This window comes from Chiloscyllium punctatum, chromosome 4 (genome assembly GCF_047496795.1).
Source record: "Chiloscyllium punctatum isolate Juve2018m chromosome 4, sChiPun1.3, whole genome shotgun sequence".
Lineage (NCBI taxonomy): Eukaryota > Metazoa > Chordata > Chondrichthyes > Orectolobiformes > Hemiscylliidae > Chiloscyllium > Chiloscyllium punctatum.
In genome coordinates this window covers 85,135,421-85,157,995 of record NC_092742.1, presented here as the reverse complement: position 1 = coordinate 85,157,995, position 22,575 = coordinate 85,135,421, and the positions used below count along the sequence as shown (strand labels likewise).

Here is a 22,575-nt window from a genome sequence, read left to right as displayed (position 1 = left end):
ATTAAAAAGATGACTGACGTATTATATCCAAGCTAAAACAATCTGGGAATCCTCTCAGTTTTTAAACTGATGAATTTACAAGCTTATTTAATTTCACATGTAAATGGCCACTTCTATCAAAATTCACAAGGTCAAAAGTCACACGATGCAGGTTATAGGCAGACAGGTTTATTTGAAATCACAAGCTTTCAGAGCCTTGTCTCACCTGACAAAGGAGCAGCATTCCAAAAGCGTATGATTTCAAATACTATACTCTGCTACTTTCTCCCGAATCTCGACCCCCACCCTCCTCTCACTTATCTCTCCACCCTTCAGGCTCTCTGCCTGTATTCCTGAAGGGCTTTTGCCCGCAACGTCAATTTTACTGCTCCTCGGACGCTGTCTGAACTGCTGTGCTTTTCCAGCACCACTCTAATCTAGACTATACTGTGGTGTCGTGTGACTTCTAACTTTATCCACTCCAGTCCAATATTGACACCTCCACATCATTAAAATTCACAATTGATGTGAAAATAACTATAACATCCAACTAATAGAAATTATAAGTTCAGTAAATTCATGACATTGCATCACTTTTAGATGAAATACAACATAATGGAAATAGCACCCCATGCAGATCCAGCAAATTTGGTTCATAGGTTATTTCTAGTTTTAACATTTGCTGCTGCTTCCTTCATTCCCAAAAAGACACTTGAGAGGGGTTCAATAAGAAATGTCAGGCACAGCAGCAGTCCACATTGAAACATTTTCAAAACTTATTTGCCCAGTGACCTAAACTCCAATTGCTGGCAATGCTGAGTGTAAATGCATTTATATCATTACCATAAGTTAGTTAAGTGACAATTAAAACTCAGCTATAAATAATGGAGATCTAGATCATTCCAGAGCTACACAACTACAACAAATAAAATGAATGGCGAATGGCCATCACTAAGCTACCTAACATTAACAGTAACCTTGATAAGAATACAGTAAGCTTTTCTACACTATTTAAAACATCCAAGAAGCATAATTAAAATTAATGGTATATGTCAATTAACTACCTATGAAATGTTTCTGATTTGTATCAAGACAGAAAAACTCAGTCTCACAAAGTGCTTCAAAAACATGCTATTGTTTTCTTTGCATGAAGCCAGAGGCCTACAATGAGGACATGTTCTTTCTCAGCAGGAAGCAGCAGCAAACGACAAAACCAGAAATAATCTATGAACCAAATTTGCTGGATCTGCTAAAGACATCAATTATCTTCCAACAGAAATAAATTTAAGTGAATGGGTGTTGGGTTGATAAACGTAATTGTCCAATGTTCAAAGAACGCTTCTCTTAAGGTAAGAAATTAACTCTGTGAACATTTTTTGGATGGGACCAAAGAATGAAACATAACTTTGTCACAATCACTTCATGTACAAGTGATGAAATTAGTTCCATTGCCATACATGTAACTCTTTATTTTTTGTAGCAAAATAAAGAAAGCTTTCTTCTATAGTTTACAAAACACATCATTGTCTATCTAAAGGCTCGTTTTACACCATTCATTTTGGAGAAGATATGAATTATCAGAATTCAAATCCTAGTATGAGAAATATTTGCATCACCAGTTACAGAACTTAGCTACCAATAGCTAAATAAATCCCCAATATTCTAAAATAATTAAGACAAAACAATGCTATTAACCTGATTTAATAACAAAAACTTCCAGGTAAACAATGTTGGTTGGCTGAGTGAAATGGTTAATTGACTAGCTAGGATTTGCAACATTAGATGTGGTAAAAAGGAACACTGTATTTTTAGCACTGAATAGTCTATTCAACAAACATTTTGGCTCTTCAAATCATGCACATTTCCAAACATTTTGAATTGTCTTCCATTTTTAACACCGGATGTGACTGACTGACTTAATCATTGTTGTTACTGTTCTAGTACATTGTGGTGTTTTACATTAAGTGCTACAGGAGACCCAGAGAGGGGAACTATCAAGAGAACAAAAATGTTTCTTTTAAATTTTCTGAACCCAATTGCATTATAGGTCTCAAATTGTGTTTCTGAAATTTAGAACAATTATTTTCTACTTTAGAAAAAGTAAACAGAGGAAATTACATGTCTGAAACCGACAGCAAATGCTTTGACGAAAGACCACAGAACTGCTTGAAATGTTACTATTTGGCTGTCGACAGACATTATCAAACATGCTGAGCATTTCCAGTATTCTGTTATTATGAAAAAGCCAGAAGACAATGACTTCATGCTATGAATTCAATTGTAATAGTCTTTGGAAAAAGTCTTTGGAAAAAGTCTTTGGAAAAAGTTACACCTTGTAAAATGAGGCACAGCCTTTTTCAAAAAATGAACGTGTACTTAATTCTGGAAAAACCTCTCTAAATCTGAAAAACTAATGTTTAATGAAATCTCACATTTAAAACTTTCACCTTTATCCCATATGTCTGCGGCAATCACTTATTCCTTTTCCACAAAATATAACTAATAGTGACAGGATGTTTGACACTGTCTGTGAAAAAGAATTTCATTATGATTGGCTTGATGACATTGAGGCTAAAAGCCTGTTGGTCCTCTTGATTTGGCGCTAGATTAAAACTGAGTTGGGAAAGGGGAAATCCACACCAGAGGTATTGTTTGATCGATTCTGAGGTCAGTAGCAAGTGCCATTGGTTTGAGTGTGATCATGCCATTGGAGCTAGGTATTTCACTCTATCCTAACGATATCATTGTGTAAGTGCATAAAGTCATAGAGGTGTACAGCATGGAAACAGACCCTTCGGTCCAACCCGTCCATGCCGACCAGATATCCCAACCCAATCTAGTCCCACCTGCCAACACCCGGCCCATATCCCTCCAAACTCTTCCTATTCATATACCCATCCAAATGCCTCTTAAATGTTACAATTGTACCAGCTTCCACCACTTCCTCTGGCAGCTCATTCCATACACGTACCACCCTCTGTGAAAAGGTTGTCCCTTAGGTCTCTTTTATATCTTTCCCCTCTCACCCTAAACCTATGCCCTCTAGTTCTGGACTCCCCGACCCCAGGGAAAAGACTGTCAATTTATCCTATCCATGCCCTTCATGATTTTGTAAACCTCTATAAGGTCACCCCTCAACCTCAGACGCTGCAGGGAAACAACAGCCCTAGCCTGTTCAACCTCTCCCTCTAGCTCAAATCCTCCAACCCTCCAACCCTGGCAACATCCTTGTAAATCTTTTTTGAACCCTTTCAATTTTCACAACATGTTTCCAATAGGAAGGAGACCAGAACTGCACACAATATTCCAAGAGCGGCCTAACCAATGTCCTGTACAGCCACAACATGACCTCCCAACTCCCGGACTCAATACTCTGACCAATAAAAGAAAGCATACCAAATGCCTTCTTCACTATTCTATCTGCCTGCGACTCCACTTTCAAGGAGCAATGAACCTACACTCCAAGGTCTCTTTGTTCAGCAACACTCCCTAGGACATTACCATTAAGTGCATAAGTCCTGCTAAGATTTGCTTTCCCAAAATGCAGCACCTCGCATTTATCTGAATTAAACTCCATCTGCCACTTCTCAGCCCACTGGCCCATCTGATCCAGATCCTGTTGTAATCGGAGGGAACCCTCTTCGCTATCCACTACACCTCCAAATTTGGTGCCATCTGCAAACTTACTAACTGTATCTCTTATGCCTGCATCCAAATCATTTATGTAAATGACAAAAAGTAGAGGACCCTTGCGGCACTCCGCTGGTCCACAGGCCTCCAGTCTGAAAAACAACCCTCCACCACCACCTTTGAGCCAGTTCTGTATCCAAATGGCTAGTTCTCCCTGTATTCCATGAGATCTAACCTTGCTAACCAGTCTACCATGGGGAACCTTGTCGATCGCCTTACTAAAGTCCATATAGATCACATCTACTGCTCTGCCCTCATCAATCCTCTTTGTTACTTCTTCAAAAAAAAACTCAATCAAGTTTGTGAGACATGATTTCCCATGCACAAAGCCATGTTGACTATCCCTAATCAGTCCTTTCCTTTACAAATACATGTACATCCTATCCCTCAGGATTCCCTCCAACAACTTGCCCACCACCGACATCAGGCTCAATGGTCTATATCCACATTTACATGTTTCAAGACATCCAGCACTTCCTCCTCTAATATGGACATTTTAGAAGGTGTCACCATCTATTTCCCTACAGTCTATAATCTTCCATATCCTTTTCCACAGTAAATACTGATGCAAAATACTCGTTTAGTATCTCCCCCATTTTCTGCGGCTCCACACAAAGGCCACCTTGCTGATCTTTGAGATGTGAGGCATAATTTCCTCTGTAGAAACAAAATCAAAATCAAAAACTCTGAATGCATTTAATATTGTGAAAATAATGCATTCATATAGCAACTTCAATATAGAACAACATACCCAGCATATAGCACGGGGACTCATATGGAGTCAGAGAACATTCACAAGCTTGGTCAATAATCCATGGATGGTCTTGAGATTGCAGAGTAAGTCAGAAATACAATGGAATTTAAAGATAGAATTCTGCTGTGTATATCACAGAGGGCTAAGAGGCATGACTGTTAAAAGTGGTAAAAAGGAAAGGATGATGCACAAAACATTTGTTATTGAGGAATGCGTTGTTTGGAGCAGAATGCTGCACTAGAAGACATTACAATGAGGGAGAAAAATGAGGTCACAAAAGGACTCAAACAAGGATGAAAATTTTAACTAAATGAATTCAGCAACTAATATAGGTCAGTGAGAATATGGCACTATCTTAGGCAAAATAGGATGCTGCCTGCTGAGATTTGGTTAAGTTCAAATTTACACACAACGAAAAATATCTGCAGAGACTGCATTTTGTCTTCCAATTTCAATCAATACACAAATAATTAACGTTAAATTGCATATTGACATACTGTCCAAACGTGAGTACTGAGAGGATGTTGTTTATTGCTAATTTTTTTTGACCAACATGTTGCATAACACAGAAACAACTCAATTTGTAGGGGATTCAAACAAAGTCTTATTGTAAATTAAACTTGTTGCAAATCAACATTTTCTGTCTTTTCATTCATTATGATGTGCCGAAGTGTAATCTGGGAAAGGGAGAATCAGTCCTCTTAAATTGAAGTTACCACCCTGACTGAATTCATCCCCTTCGATGCAGAAACCAAACTTATCCAAATGAAGAAGGGTCACTTAGACTCGAAATGTTAACTCGGATTTTTTTCCACAGATACTGCCAGACCTGCTGAGATTTTCCAGCAATTTCTGTTTTTGTTTCAGATTTACAACACCCACAGTTCTTTCAGTTTCTTCGTACCCAAACGTCTGTTTGGCCAACCTCTTTTCTTCACAAAATCACCATCAAGCATCAATTACTTCTCAACAAAAAAACAAGTTTCAGGGCTTATGGTAAAATAGAAGGAAAATTTGATATTCTTTGTTATCTTATCTCTCCACTTCAATCAGCAAAACGTCATACAGCAGTATGAACACCTGCTGCAGTCGGAATCTTGTCTCCAGCCGAACTTGAGACCATTGTTTTAAGGATTTATCTGGTGTCTACAGAAAGCTTGATGCAGAAGCCAAGACATATTCAAACAAAACCTGGTGATTTCCTCGCTTAATATTATGACTGGCAGTTATTTCTGAACTTAGTTAACAATTATTGAAATCGAACACTGGAAATTTTGAACCAAGACTGTTTGAACTCAAAGAATAGATTGGAACTAAAGATAATTAGCTTATATCAGTTCAGCAATCTTTTACAAAGCAGGGGTCCCAAAACTTTGGGTCAACGGGGTCAGAGGGGCTACAACTGCTGTCATGAGATCCGCTAACACCAGAAACCAATTTTAACACCCAGTTCATATGAGTTTGGATGTTTGTGTGCCAGTAACGTGCAGGCAGATAGCCACTCAGTTGAGTGAGGGACAAAACAGGAGATAAAAGGTAGGCAATGATCTAGTGGTATTTTCACAAGACTATTAACACAAGCAACGTCCTGGCAAACTGGAATCAAATTACACCATCTGTCATAATGGAATTTGAATTCAATAACTATCTGGAATTCAGAGTCTAATGATGACCAGGAAAGCATTGTCAATTGTCAGAAAACTGACCTGATTTACTGATGTTCTTACCTGATCTGGCCTATATGTGTCCCCACATCCACATCAATGCAGTTGACTTGAAACTGGAAGGGCAATAAATGCTTGCTTAGGCAGTGATGCCCACATCCCATGAACAAATAAAAAACAAGGTTGTACAAGGAAGGCAAGTGCAGGCTTCAAACTTGATAATGTTTCTGGTGCATTGGCTGCTTCACCACAATAGCAACTCTGCTTTTTTTGGGGGGGTGGGGGTGGCACATTGAATGTGTACATGTGAAAGTGGCACAGTTAAGAGAGGCTGGGGTGGTGACAGGGAAGAGGAGTTGACAAATAAGTCATTTGAGCGACGTTCTGAAGAGGGCATGCCAAGTGAGTGACTGGGTGTGGCAGTTTGGAAAGTTGCAAAGAAAGGTGGAGTGGGAGAGAGGTGCTTCACTTACCTAAAATCTACCTGAAAACAAAAAAAAGACTCTGAAATACTGACAAACTCAGATGATTATATTTATAACTGACCTACCAACACAAATTTTAATTATTATATAATTAATGATAGTATGCTGCTTTATTGCTGTTTTGTTTTAGTTAGACTCTGCAAAATGTTAACTTGCAATTATTAAAATAGGGTGACATTGGAAACTTTGTGCAGTACTGATATACAGGGCGATCCCTGTATCCACGGAATCGTTTTCAACGATTTCATTTACCCATGGTTTACCATGGCCAGAACAGATTATAGGGAACGCTCCAGCATCATGGACCAGAGGGCTGCCGGAAAGGTACGCTTCCCATCTGCGGTTCGGGCTTCCGTGGTAGGTCCTAGAACCCAACCCCCACAGGTAGAGAGACTATTGTAACAGCTATCCACAACAAAGCTTAGTTTGCAGATGGTTACTAATCCCCAAGAATCTGGTTATTATAATTGTTTTCAATATTTCTACATTAAGGTTATAGTATTTGCATGTGCATCTTCCGTTCTCTAAAATTCACTTGTCAATTAACGTCTAAGACTAATTTGATAACGTGAACCTTTGCCTCTTTTTTTAAAAAAGGAAAAATACAAAAGTTCCCTTGATTAGGCACTTACCTATTACCAAAGAAAAATTCTGTCCACTAACTTGGGCTCAGTCAGAAAAGTAATTATATGTTACAGCTAATAAGGTTATTGTCAAGACCACAAAGAAGCTAACAGCCCCCTCAATGAGTAATCCAAAGCAACGAAAAACAAAATATCAAAAATATTATGGATACATAATGCAAAGGAACACAGTAGTTTGGCTTTCAGAAAACAACAATGGACTGTGGGAACAAATGAAAAACCAAAGAACTGCGGATGCTGAAAATTAGAAACAAAAAGAGAAATTACTGGGAAAAGTCAGGTCTGGCAGCACCTATGGACATAAAGCAGAGTTAATGTTTCGGACCCAGTGACCCTTCTTCAAAATTCTGAAGACTCTTAAAAAAAAACAAAAACAAGTAATAATGGATGAGAAAGGCCAAGTAGCCGATTTTAATTCATTAATCCACAATGATCATCAAACCACCAAACACAGCACTGAATTGGTTAAAACAGTTCCTGATCTTTCACCTCATTGCTCTAACACTTCAATCTCTAACGATTTCAAACATCCATATGACATGACTGTGCAAATTTGAAGTGTCACAGTATAAAGATGGTAGTCAACTTAACAAACTTGAAACAATTGATTGCATTTTCAGGTTAGAACAAACCTTTGTTAATCTAGTTGACTGTAAATATGATTGTGAAAGCATATACAGCACATTGAAGTTGAAACCTCTGTTCCTAATGACATCACCCTGCGCTCAGTTTCCTTCCTGAATTCCAAATGCAGACAGTCACACACACGCTATAGTCTGCAGATAGGGTATCAGGTCATCAGATGCTGGGTTTTGCAACTCTGGGATTGAAATGCAATGCAATCTGACATTTACCACCAACAGTGTCATGACATACTCCACTTTTCATTTTGCTTACAAGCAGAAACAAATTTGCTATGATCCTTAAGTCAGACTATCACTACAAGTATTACAGACAGCTTTCAATCAAAGAAAGAATTAAACAGGTTAGAAATTTCCTACAATGTGAATTTCTCTGCCAACGTTGCCTATGCACGCATCACAAATTCTCTAAAAACAAATTCAGAGCATCACTGAAAAGAAAAATAGTGGGACTGTTGAATGAAACAGCAGTAATTCAACTTCAGGGAGGAATTGTCTGATTCAGTGATTTAAAAACTCAACACCAATTTAAAAGTAGGCTGTGTATTCCTGATAACTAATTACTTCTCTTTATGTGGCATGGTTTTCTATTTAAAAAACAAATTACAATTTAACAGTAGTTCTGATGTTCCCTTAGGTGGTAACAAGAAGATTGAAAAGTACGTACACTTGCTATACACTACCCTATTTGGTTGTAATACCTTCTCAAAATGATCAGTCATCTTCCTCACTGCCAAATGGTATATTTCGCCAATGACACTATCAAAATAAGAATAATGAGGCAGGCAGTTTAAACATATTGTTGTGTGAGATATTAATACAAGATCATCATTTAGCACCAAAAGGTGGATGGTAAATTGCGTAACGGCTAGCAATCTGTTTAAAAAGGTACACCACACTTCTAAAAATGAATATTATAGTCCATTCAGTGTATCCAGCAGAATTTCATCTATGAATTAACATAGAATATGGAACAGTACAGCACAGGAACGGGGTCTTAAGCCCATGACGTTGTGTTGAACCTGACATCAAATTCAACTAAGTCCTTCTCCCTGCCCTTGGTCCATATCCTTCCATTTTCATTGCTTATCTAAAAGTCCCTCAAATGCCCCTGTCATATCTGCCTCCAGCACCAACCTTGGCAGTGAGTTCCAGATTCCTACCATTCTCAGTGTAAGGCAGCATGGTGAATCAGTGGTTAGCACTGCTGCCTCACAGCACCAACGACTCGGATTCAATTTCAGCCTCGGGCAACTGTGTGTGGATTCTCCCAGTGTCTGTGTGGGTTTCCTTCGAGTGCTTGGGTTTTCTCCCAAAGTCCAAAGATGTACAGGTTAGGTGGACCGGCCATGCTGAATTGTCCATAATTTTCAGGGATTTGCAGGTTAGGTGGGCGAGCCATGGGTAATGCAGAGTTACAGGGATAGGGTGTGGGTGCTCTTCAGAGAGTCAGTGTGGACCTGTTGGCCTGTTCCCCCACTGTAGAGATTCTATGCAAGAGAATCTCCTTTGAACTTTCTCCCTCTCACCTTCAATGTAAGCCCCCTTGTATTAGACATTTCAACTCTGGGGGAAAAAAAAAGATTCTGACCGTCAACCCTGTCTATGCATCTCAATTTTACAGACTGCTATCAAGTCCCACTTTCAGGATTATCAATTCATTTAAATTTCTATGAAACCAAAGAAATGTCACATGACAAAACTACCAATAAGGGAATTATTATTAAAGTCAACAAATTTGAATTGGATAATGTTGCAGTTTTGGGGCTATCATAGTTACATATTGTTACATAGTACCAAAAAGGACCATGGCAGTATTGATACTTCAATTAAGCCTTATATATAAATCTTTCCTTAAGCCTTATATATAAAACTTGGGAAAGAGGAAGGATTTATATTCCTCCCTCTTTCCCAAGTTCACCCAGTTTTGCCCTAAATCATATAAACTACTCATCACAATCATATCCTGTGGTAGGAAGTACTACACTTTTACCATCCTTAGATAAAAGAAGTTTGATGTGAATTCCCTATTTGATTTCTTGATTTATTAATGGTGTCCCTATCCTACTCTTCCCCACAATGAAAACATTCTGTCCACTCTATCAGAAGATTTTTAAAAAATGTAAAGATGTATTTTGGGCTAAACTTAGGTTTCTTTTATCAAGAAGAAGAAAAAAAAGAGATCCAGACAGGCTTCATAGGTCTCATCTCACATTACTAATTCCAACTTTGTAAACATTCTGTGTACATTCAAGCACCTCTATAAGTCCATTCATTACATGTCAACCAGAACTGTATTCTATATTGAATTTGTGCTCTAAGCAAGAACAAATACAGATTTAGTATAACTTGTCAACTTTTCAATTCTAAAAATTAATAAATGAATGTGCTTGGCTTCTTTGCTTAAAAAATTGGCCTCAATCTATGGTGCTACCTTTAATGAGTTACAATTAATAATTGGAGATCCCTTTTGCATTCGCCTCTCACCAAAATTCTCATTTGTCAATGGTGAAATTAATTTGCCAATTATATATCCATTCTGCAAGTTCCATAATACAATCTTGCAATTCTCCTCAGTATTGGCTACCTCACCCCACACCCAGCAATTTGATAATATTCAGAATTCTAAGTGACATCTTCAGCTCGAAAAGTAAATGAAATGTAAACAGAATTGACCCTTTGAGATCTCACCCACATCTTTTACACTGTGTTTACTGTGTTGAAGCAAGTTTTTTTTACATCAATTGTCGCACTAAGCACAGAAACATTATATAAGTTAATTTGGATAAACACCTTCTTTGCAGTCACATTTTTACACTGAGGAACAGCTCTGAATGCAGTCAGTCAATCAGTAAGATCAGTATGAAAAGTCAGTACAGAAGGTGTGCTAGTGTATGGTCAGAATATATTGGCATGCAGTGAGAAACCTCTAAAAAGAAGCTTTATTTTATACAGATCCTGATTAGGCATTAGTTGATTATAGTGCAAAACAGATTCAGATGTAGCCCATAGACTTCCATACACCAATTAACAAAAATATGAAATTGAAAATCAAAACTCTTAAAGCCATTAAGATTACAAGAGAGAATAGGAAGGTCCTATGACACAGTGGTAGTAAAGGTAAAGGTTCCAATCCCACCTATACCAGAGGGTGATCATAACATTATACAGTCTGACTATGATTATAAGATATTGGTCATGATGTGGAGGTGCAACAGTTGGACTGGGATGGACAAAGTCAAAAATCACATGACACCGGTAAGAGTCTAATTGTAAGAGACTAGCTACCTGAGGAAAGAGCGGGGCTCCGAATGCTTGTGGTTTTAAATAAACCTGTTCAACTATAACCCAATAAGATATTGGAGCAGAATTAGACCATTTGGCCCATCAAGTCTCTCTACCATTTAATCATGGCTGACATGTTTCTCAACTCCATTTTCCCGCCTTCTCCACATAACTTTTGATCCCTTAATAATCAAGAACCTATCCTCTGTCTGAAATATACTCAGTAATTTGGTCTCCACCGCCTCTGTGGCAACAAGTTGCACAGATTAACCATCCCGTAGCTGAATAAATTCCTCCTCATCTCAATTCTAAAAGGGTCGTCCCTTCACTCTGAGACTTTGTCCTTGGGTCCTAGTCTCTCCTACTAGGGAATACTTCTTCACTGTGTCCACACGATCCAAGTCTCTCAGTATCCAGAGAGTTTTAATGTGATCCGCACCCCCCCCGCCCCAAAACTGTTCACAATACTCCAAATGCAGTCTGCCCAGAGCCTTTTACAGCACTACATCCCTGCTCTTGTATTCTAGCACTCTCAAAATGAACGCTATCATTTCCTTGCCTTCCTAACTGCTAACTGAACCTGCATGTTAAATGTAAGTGTGTCCTGGGCTATGACTGCTAAGTAACTGTGATTCAGATTTCTAAAACTTTCCCAGTTTACACCTCTACACAATAGTCTACACCTCTATTCATCCTACTCATGTGCATAACCTCACACTTTGTTTTACTATAGTCACATGTACCTAAGCACAGTGAAAAGCTTTCCTTTGCGAGCAGTACAGGCAGATCATAGCAAACAAAGACATTCAGATCACAGGGTGCTTAGACACAGAGTGAGACATACAAGGTTTAGGGTGTAGGCTTGCTCGCTGAGCTGTCGTTTTGATATCCAGACATTTCATTACCTGACTAGGTAACATCATTGGTGGCGACCTCCAAGTGAAGCAAAGCTGTTGTCTCCTGCTTTCTATTTATATCTTTCTTCTGGATGGGGTTCCTGGGGTTTGTGGTGATGTCATTTCCTGTTCGTTTTCTGAGGGGTTGATAGATGGCATCTAGATCTATGTGTTATACAAGGTTACAGCTGCACAGGAGGTGCACAAAGCAACATCAACATTATTTGAAGTTAGAGAGGTTCGGACACTTCCAGGCAATATGCAAAAAAGTGGCAGATGGAATACAGTCTCTGAGCCTATCCAAGTCCTTCTGCAGCATTCCGGGCAATATGCAAAAAAGTGGCAGATGGAATACAGTGTCTGAGCCTATCCAAGTCCTTCTGCAGCATTCCTGTCTCAACACTACCTGACCCTCCACCTAGCTTTGTCTTATCTGCAAACTTAGCAACAATTCCTTCAGTTCCTTTGTCCAGATCATTAATGTATAACACGAATAAATGAAGGACTACTAAAATCATCTGTAGTGCTCCAGAAGACCTGGGTTCAGATCTTCCTGAGGTAGCTGTCATAACATGTCTTAACAGGTTGATTAAAAGATAGCTACAAGAGAAGGTCCGAAAGCTTGCGGTTTTAAATAAACCGGTTCGATTATAACCCAATAAAATATTGGAGCAGAATTAGACCATTTGCCCCAACAAGTCTCTCTACCATTTACTCATGGTAGCGAGGGAACGGAAGGCAATGGAACGTTTGAACTCAAAAGGCAAAATAATGCCGAAGGGGACACAAGTTACATGAGTAACTAATTATCATTGGCACCAGGATATGTGATTTTCACTGAGCAATATCACTCAAACGTTTCAGAGCAAGTTACTAACTGCAATACAGTGGTCAGCTCTTAAAATCACTTGCAAGAACTTTACAATTGCAATTATGAAGGATGTAGCTTTGTCACTACCAGACACTGCAAAATCTTTAATCCTTTTTAGTTGGGGAATAGAAGAGTCAGCCTATTAAGTGGCAACAATTACATGATACAATGATATGATATATAATGATTACATGATAACTTTAGGTATCCAACTAAAGGGGTTCATTGTCTCCGATGCTGGCCTGGAAATTTCAATAGTGCACACACATTAGGAGATTTGTTATTGCATATAGATAATTCTGCCTCTACTTCTAATTCCTGCAAAGAGATGCTGTATAACAAGGGATTTGTTACGGTGCACAGATATTAATACCTCTGAAATCCTATAAAAGAAAAACATATTAAGGAATCACACCCAAGTATCACAACATCCTTTCAATCTTATAAAGAAAAGCACAAACGCGTCATGTCGTAATTAAACAGTTCAACATTTTCAATCCAATTCACTCATTTAGGGTGAAGACCAAGCATAGATGGGATGCTGCAGTTCTCTCTCATTTGGTATTAATTCTGAAGTATGTTTTCCCCTCTCCTTTCTCCAAACGACAAACCAGCCAGACCTTCAGCTACTGAGAATGCAGAATTCCCTTCCCAATCTCCACAACATGTTCATCCAGCCTCTCCTTTAAGACTGTACTCTATTTAAGATCTATTAATCAATTTCCCCACAGTTTTTTTTTCCTTAGTTTGATACTTGGTTGTATCAGCTTACACGTCTTACATCTAGGGGGGACCTCTTCCTACATTTAAAACATTACAGCAATTAAAAAAAACTATAAATCTTTTTATTTTGGCATCAACCATGCTATCAGTGTTTCCATGGATTCTCCTCATTATCACTCCAGCTCAATAGGACACCTCTTGCATTTCTCATTAATTTCATAAAATATCAGATCAAAGATCAATTTATGAATAACAACTGAAATACCTGCAGTATATTGACTCAGGAGAAAGAATTACAAGGAGCTGGAATTTAGACCACTACAACAAAAACAAACCTCAACAAGTAGATTTGCTTTTTTAGCCACTCACCTGTAGTCTAAGATTGCATAATAAGGAATTAGTCATATTCCATGGATCGTAAGCAATGCTTTAGAGACACTGGAAGCGGAAGTTAGTGTTTCCAGTAAAATCTTAACTGCACTAGCAATCAAAGCATTTTTCTAATAGTTCTCATTCTTGCTTACGTAACAATAGTATCTGATTTCAAACTATTTCATGATATGAAGCACATTTAACACTTTGAACTGACACCATAAGGCACTACCTAAAATGCATACAAATCCTATGACTTTTCTCATGCTGTGAGCTGTAGCTCTTCAAGGAACCAAACTTTCTTCCCATCTGTCAATGCCTCTGTCCATTAATTATTTGATAGTACAAAAATATTGTTAGTGCCTTTATTTCTATTTGTGAAAAAAATAGTCCCACCTGGAAAACCAACTAAACATTCAACTTAATAATTCAAGATATAATTTTTTGCAGTAATGCTTCATAGATCTACTATTTAGTGCAATATCTAGCAATTGCAATTACACAAATACAATTTTTACCTTTTCATCTCATATGCGTATTATAGCATTTAAAGTCATTTTAGTACAACTGAATACTACATTGCCTCAAAAAGTATAAATCAAAGGTAGAAGACCAGAGGGTTTTTCAGATTGGAGGCCTGTGACCAGCACTGTGCTACAGGGATTGGTGCAGGGTCTGTTATTCGTCATTTATATAAATAATTTGGATGAGAATTTAGGAGATATAGTTATTAAGTTTGCAGATGACACTAAGATTTGTGGTAGAGAAAAGCAGGTTATCTGGGAATACAGCGAGATCTTGATCAACTGGGCCAGAGAACTGAGGAATGGCAGATGGAGTTTAATTTAGATAAATACAAGGTGTCACATTTTGGTAGGTCAAACCAGGGCAAGACTTAGTCAACAATCGAGCCCTGGGGAGTGTTATAGAACAAAGAGATCCAGGGGTACAGATTCATAGCTCCTTGAAAGTGGAGTCACAGGAAGACAGAGTGGTGAAGGCAGCTTTCGGCATTGTTGCTTTCATTGGTCAGAGCATTGAGTATGAGTTTGGATGACTTGTAGCAAATGTACAAGACATAGGTACGGCCACATTTAAGACCATAAGACATAGGAGTGGAAGTAAGGCCATTCGGCCCATCGAGTCCACTCCGCCATTCAATCATGGCTGATGCGCATTTCAGCTCCACTTACCAGCATTCTCCCCATAGCCCTTAATTCCTCTAGACAACAAGAAAGCAAGAAAGCTCCGTTCTTGTCGATGTCAAAGGCTGCAGTTGAAGAACAAAGCAGTTTCTGCCCAGATTCGAACTGGGGACCTTTCGCGTGTGAGGCGAACGCGATGACCAATACACTACAGAAACAAGCCTGGAGTACAGCAGGCAGTTCTGGTTGCTCTACCAGAAAAAGGATACTATTAAACCATTAAAAAGTGTAGAAAAGATTTATGACCATGATACCTAGACTGGAAGATTTGAGTTATAAGGAGAGGCAGGATAAGCTGGGAGTTTTTCTTTCTCTCCTGGAGCATAGGGTGACCTTATAGACCTTATAGTCATAGATAAGATAGATAACCAACAGTTTTTCTTCCCATGGGTAGGGGAGTCTAAAATTAGAAGGCAATCGGTTTATAAGGTGACAAAACGGTCCAGAGGAGCAATATTTTATAGAGAGGGCACAGAGTGTCTAGAACAGGCTGCGAGATGTAGTGGTAGAGGCAAATGCAATTTTATCATTTAAGAAACATTTGACAGGTACATGGATAGGATAGTATGGACGGTTACGAACCAAATGTAGACAAATGGGACAACATTAATTGTGAAAACTGAGCAGAATGGACACATTGGGTTGAAGACCCTGCTTCCATGCCGTAAACCTCTATGACTCTAAATACAACAAACTTTGTTTTAACCAGCACCTTATGAACCAGCACTCTTGATAAATCGGCAAAAATTATATACCTGAAATACTGTACTATCACGATGTCCAACTAATCAGTTGAGGGTGTGTGTGAGAAAGCTCTCTGCTGTCAAGCTTTATTTAAGGCAAAGTTACATTATTATTTAAGTGATTTATGCTGTAAATAAAAGGATAATAGTGATGTGCATACCCCCTCCTTTACGTTTCTATTACTTTAGTGTGCGCTTTTATATTACGTGGACCTCTTGATCAACCGGAATATTTGATCAACTGGCACACTCCTAGTCCCATAGGTGCCAGTTTGCTGTAATTCAAATCTTGCAACTATTTAGAAACATAAAAAATAGGAGTAGGCTATTTAGTTCCGAGTCTACACCGCCATTCAGCATGACCACAGCTGATCCTCTTGTCCTATAACCTTTGATTTGACCTCTCAGCTATTTGAGGCAGAAAATTCCATGGGTTCACTATCATTTGAGTGAAGAGATTTCTCCTGATCTCCATTCAAATTGGCCTAAAAACTGTATCCTGAGATCTCCTGGTCAAAGGAAACATCATCCCTGCATCTAACCTGCCCAGCCTTGTCAGAATGTGTATATTTCATAGAGATCTCCTCTTATTCTTCTAAAGTCCAGTGAACACAAGCCAAATTGACCTAATCGTTCTTCATTTGAAAACCCTGGCATCAGAAGAATCAGTCTGGTGGAACTTTGCTGCAGTCAGTCAATAGCAAGTATATAAATTTCTTGGGTAAGTTGACCAGAACAGCACACGTCGTTCCACGTGTGGTTTCACCAAGGCCTCATGCAGCTGCAATAAGACTTCCATAATCTTGTACGGAAAACTTCTTGAAATGAAAACCAATACATCATTTGCCTTCCCAAAAGCTTGCAGCTCATGCATGCTTGCTTTCAGTGACTAGTGTTGAAGGTCCGTTTGCATATCATTTAAATAATAATGTGCCATTCTGCCCTACCTACCAAAGTGGACAACCTCACACTTGTGCACATTATACAGCACCTGCCATGCATTTGCCTCCTCACTCAACTTCTCTAAATCATCTTGAACCCGTGTTACATCCTCCTTACAACTCACAATCCCACTCAGTTGTGTCATTCACAAACTTGAAAATATTGTATTGGAGTCCCTCATCCAATACAATGTTATATGTTGTGAATAGTGCAAGTTATTATAGGACTTTATCCAAAGTTTTCCAAAAATCAAAGTACACCACATCCACTAGTTCTGCCTTAGCTATTCTACTGGTTAGGTCCTCAAAATAAAACACTATACATTTATCTCTTAAGATTTCATAAATCCACATTGACTATGCATCATCCTATTGGTATTTTCCAAGTGTTCTGATTTCACTTTGTTTATAACAGATTACACCATATTGCCTACAACTGATGTTAGGCTAACTGGTTTCCAACTCAGTTTTCTCCCTTCCTCCCTTTTTTCAGATAGTGGGGTTACATTTGCCACTCTCCAATCTGCCTTGACTATTGGAAAATGACAACTAACATATCTACTATTTCCACCTTGAGCAGCCTGGGATGTAGGTTATCAAGCCACAGGGATTTCAGCTTTCACACCCATTAATTTCTCCAGCATTTCTTTTTTGCAAATTGTTATGAAGATGTGGGTATACCTATGAGAGAATTAAAAGCAGCAGAACCACCAGACACAGCACCAAGTGTTCTCAATAAGGCAACAATGTATGTAACACTGGATTGAATAACTCGAGTAGTTTGTTGCCCGGAGACAAAAACAAATTTGAATTCGGCCAAACAGTTTAAATTACACCCTGATAAAAATACCAATTTCCAATCAATTTTGAATTGAGTATATTGATAATCTTAAAAGCCAATGACACAATCCAATGCTCTGGGGTATAAGACCGGGGGAAAATTGAACAGTCAAGAAGAGAACTGCCAAGTCTCAGCATGTATCAGACGACTTAAAAAAAAAACCTCTCTCTTAAAAGTTCCTTTATCGATCAGTAACCTCTGACGCAGAAATCTTACAAAAAAGAAAAGACAAAAGAAAGATCTGAATAGAAGACCGAAAGCTGCCTGGTTTTGAGATAGTAAGTGTGGTTTTGTATATCTTAATTGGGAGCTTTATCAGACTAATATTATAGAAGGGAAGTTAAAAGATAGGTTAAAGAAAGAAATGGTAAATAGTTGCTAGTTAATTATTTCTTAAAGTATAACAGAGAATAAAGTTGTTAATTTTTACTTTAAAATAGTTCTTAACCGCTCAATTTTCTTTTAACAGATTACTGCACAGGATAGATCTTTGTGTTGCTGGTTTTAAATTTAGCAGGAAGGTTTACCCAGTGTCATAACAGAAATATAGTGTCTTTCAATTCCTTATTCCTATCAAGTATTTGCTTCCCTACCATCTCTCTAAAGTCAGAAGTAAAGTAGTTTATTTTCTTATTCTCTAGTATCAATTTTCCGGTTTCAGATTATAAGGGTCTATATTTGTATGCATTAATAGTTTCAATTTTACTTACTTATAGAAGCTTTTGCATTCCATTTGAAATAAAGTCTAAAGGATGGAGGAAATTATCCCACAGAAGTGCAAGAAAGTCATCTACATATTGCTTAAATCAACATCAGGTGAAGCAGCTAATCTGCCTATAACTAAATTGCTATTTGTGGAATTTCACTTTGGGTAAATCTGATGCTCTGAAAGGCACAATATAAATGCAATTCTTTTTTCGAGAAACCCATTGTTACACAACATGAAAGGGCCGTTCTGTTTGCATTCACTGTGTTCATATTGCAAACTGAAAACACTCAGCGAGACTGAGCTACTAAAAGATAAATGCACAGAGAAAAACAAAGTAGGAGGCTAGGCCCAAACATACTTCAGAGAAGTAAAAATTCCATTTAAAACATCGTTCAATCATTGCCAACCTTTGAGGCAGGTTAGACAAAAGGAAGTTACTTTTGAAACAGCTTATGAAGTTGTTATTCAGCAGACAAGGAGAAATATAGAAATGAAAGAATCTCAAGAAGTATAAGAATTCCAAAAAGAGGGCTACACAGCAGCTCAGCGGTTAGCACTGCAGACATACAGCACCAGGGACCCAGGTTCGATTCCAGCCTCAGGTGACTGTTTGTTTGGAGTTTGCACATTCTCCCTGTCTGCGTGGCTTTCCTCTGGGTGCTCCGGTTTCCTCCTCCAATCCAAAGGTGCGCAGGTTAGGTGAATTGGCCATGGTGCCCATAGTATTCAGGCATGTGTAGGTTAGATTAGTTAGTCAAGGGAAATGCAGAGTAATAGGTTAGGGGAACGGGTATGGGTGGGATACTCTTCAGAAGGTCAGCGTTGGGCCAATTGTCCTGTTTCCACATTGTAGGGATTTTATGACTTTTATGAAAACTTGCAATATAAAGGCCACTAGTAAAAGCTTTTATAAATATGTTGACAGGATCAGAATGACTAGGCATCAAGGCAATACAAACAAAGATTAGAAGCAGAAGCAGGTCATCAAGCTTGTTCCACCATTCAATAAGATCACGGCTGATCTGACTGTGGCCACAACACCTACATTCCAAATCTCCTCTGATACATTCTCAGCAAGAGAGTCAGGAGTAATCTGCCTCTGCCTTAAAAACAGCGATGCTGCCTCCAGTTCATTCTACAAAATACAGTTTCAAAGACCTATCACCTACTAAGAGAAAAGAATTCTTGTCTTTATATTAAATTAAGTAATTGACCCACATTTACATTTGAAGCCAACCTTTAATCTCCAGCAAGTCAACTAGAAGCACAGGGTAGATTGATAGAAATAGAGAAACTGTTGTCAATGGAACAGTTAAAAAGGTTAGTCGACAAATTTAACCAAAATGTATGAAATATATATCAGAGGTAATAGCAGCATAGTAATATAAAGCGTGCCTTAAAATAAGGAACTCGGCCTTTAGGGAATAGCCACATCAATCTACATAGATAACAAGTTAATGACAGATGTAGTAAGTGAGTACTTTGTATGTTATCATAGTCAAAAAAGATAACAACATGCCTGAAGTGGAAATAAAAATGAATCACGGGGAAGTCATTATTGTACTCAATACAAATTTTTTATAAATGTTGATGGAGAAACTAATGGTTTCCAGCCTTGTTAATTATACAAACAGAATCCCTTAATTTTTCACTCAGAAATTGATAACTCTTCATCCTTGGGTAACAATTTCACCACGTGAGAGCTCTAAGTTAATAGCACTTTTGCCTGAGTCAAAGTACATGCTTTGAGGCCCAACCCAGGTATGTACTCAAAAATTAAAGCTGCTACCACAATATGGAGGACACACTGTAGAGAAGCAATTGTACCATTGCTCATATGTATGAACTCTGCGTCACTGATCATTGTCGCAGATTCGCTGCCGCCATCCTCTTTCAGGTTAGGGATCTAAAGGGCCAACTGCAGCCTAACAAGAGGCTTTTGTCTTAAACAAGATGAAGTTTTTTTTTAGTGCCATTCGCATCAAAGGGCAAGTCCCTGTTTATATTTTTTTTGGGTTTTTTTTCTCTTTTTTAAAAATTAACCCCCACACTACCGCCTTGTAGGTGTGTAGGTGTGAGACACAGCGAAAGACACAAAGTGCACGAACCTTTATTCAATTTCCACCACCAGGAAGATAGGAAAACACCCGGGTGACCAGTGACAAGCACTGCCCTTCACATCAAAGGGCAGTGCTGTGTGATCAAAACAGTGAAGGGGAGGGTCAGGACTAAATCAAAATAGAGTTGGAGGGGGAAATAATGCACTCCACTCCCTGCGGCGCCCACCTCTCCCTGAACAGCTCCAGGGTGTTGGTGGAAACCGCATGCTCCTTCTCCAAGGACACCCGGGCCCTAACGTAACCGCAGAAGAGGGGCAGGCAGTCAGCCCTAACGGCCCGCTGCCTCGACCTATTAATGGCCAGTTTGGCCAGGCCCAGCAGCAGACCCGCAAGGTGGTCTTCAGACCTGCCCTCCCTCCTCCGTACCGGGCGCCCGAAGATCAGGAGCGTGGGACTGAACCAAAAGCAGAGAAGGAGGTTTTTGAGAAAATCAAAAAGGGAGTGCAAATGCCCACACCCAATATATACGTGGTTCACGGACTCCACAGCGCCACAGAACAAGCAGTTGGGCTGGGAGTCCGTGAACCACCGCAATCTGCGGTTGCAGGGGACTGCTGTGTGCAACACCCTCCACCCCAGATCCCAGAGAGAAAGGGAGAGGACTCCCGCGTAGAGAGCCCTTCACTGGGGATCTCCACCGCCCGGTGGCAATGGGCACGCCAAGGCGTGTCCGGACGGTGGATGAGGGAGAAGAGGTGGACGGTGTGCAGCAGCAGTCGATACAGGACCCGCCTTTTTACCCCCACAAGATGAAGTTTATTGCATGGATAGCAATTATGGATGTTATATTTACATAACGCACATTGTTACAAAGACAATGTTGAACACCCAAATGATACTTCGTTTTTTCCTTTGTTTTTCTTTTTAACAGTCATTGCGTAGGTGTAGGACACAGTCAAGAACAAGTGCATAAATCTTTATTTATATTCCACCACCAGGAAGAAAGGAAACACCAGAGTGGCCAGTGACAAGCGGTCCCCTTCTCAACAAAGTGCAATGGGTGGGTGATCAAAAAAATGTGAAGGGGAAGGCAGGGATTAAATCAAAATAGAGTTGGAGGGGGAAATAATGCAGTCCACACCCCGCGGTGTGCACCACTTCCTGAACAACTCAAGGTTGTTGGTGGACACCGCGGACTCTTTCTCTTGGTACACCCGGGCTCGTACGCAACCGTGGAAGAGGGCCAGACAATTGGCCCTAATGACTCCCTCCATGACCCACTGCCTGAACCTGTTTATGGCCAGTTTGGCCAGGCCCAGGAGCAGACCCACAAGGAGATCCTCTAACCTGCCCACCCCCTTCTGCAGCAGGTGCCCAAAGATCAGGAGTGTGGGAATGAAATGCAACCAAAAGCAAAGGAGAAGGTTTTTAAGAAAACCAAAAAGGGGGTGTAAACGTCCCAAAAGGTACTCTTATCCCTTCAAGATCATAAGCTTTTTGTCTTGCCTCGCTCATCACCATAATGGGTGGTGCATAAGGCAGTCCTCAGAATTAACCCTTTCAGAAATGTACTTTTTTAGACAACATATTGCATTGTGCTTTAAATAACATACCATCTGCCTCTTACAATGAAGATGAACTCATGGCACTGGTTAGGAGGAACAGCAGGTGAGTTATGGCCACTGGCCAATATTTATCCCTCAAATCAACATCACAAAAAGATTATTTGGTCATTACTGTATTACTGGTTGGTATGCAGAGGTTGCATGGCTGCCACATCTCCAACAACAGTGATCACTCTACAACAGCAAATTATTTTATTAAAATGCTTCGAGATCTCTGGTAGTCATGGAAACAGCAAATGAAAACAGGTCTTTCTTTATTTCTTTTTCCCATTATGGGAAGGAACAGAAGTTGCAGTGAAGCTAACAGAATGTATTATTTGGACTGAGCACTTAAAGTTTGAGCTGATCAGAGAGTGTCAATATGACTTTGTTCAAGGGAAGTAATGCGTGACTAACATTGTTGAATTTTGAGGTGACTGGTAAGGTAGACAAGTAGACGGCTCTGTG

General features: G+C 39.3%; 1 protein-coding gene and 1 non-coding gene across 5 annotated transcripts in view; both read right to left on the bottom strand.

The window, feature by feature from the left end:
• The window catches only part of pcnx1 (pecanex 1), a 280,941-nt gene that overhangs the window by 243,167 nt on the left and 15,199 nt on the right, over positions 1–22,575 (bottom strand). The window lies entirely within an intron of this gene.
• Positions 15,295–15,367, bottom strand: trnav-cac (transfer RNA valine (anticodon CAC)). The gene has a single exon. It is a non-coding gene; the product is annotated as a tRNA-Val (tRNA).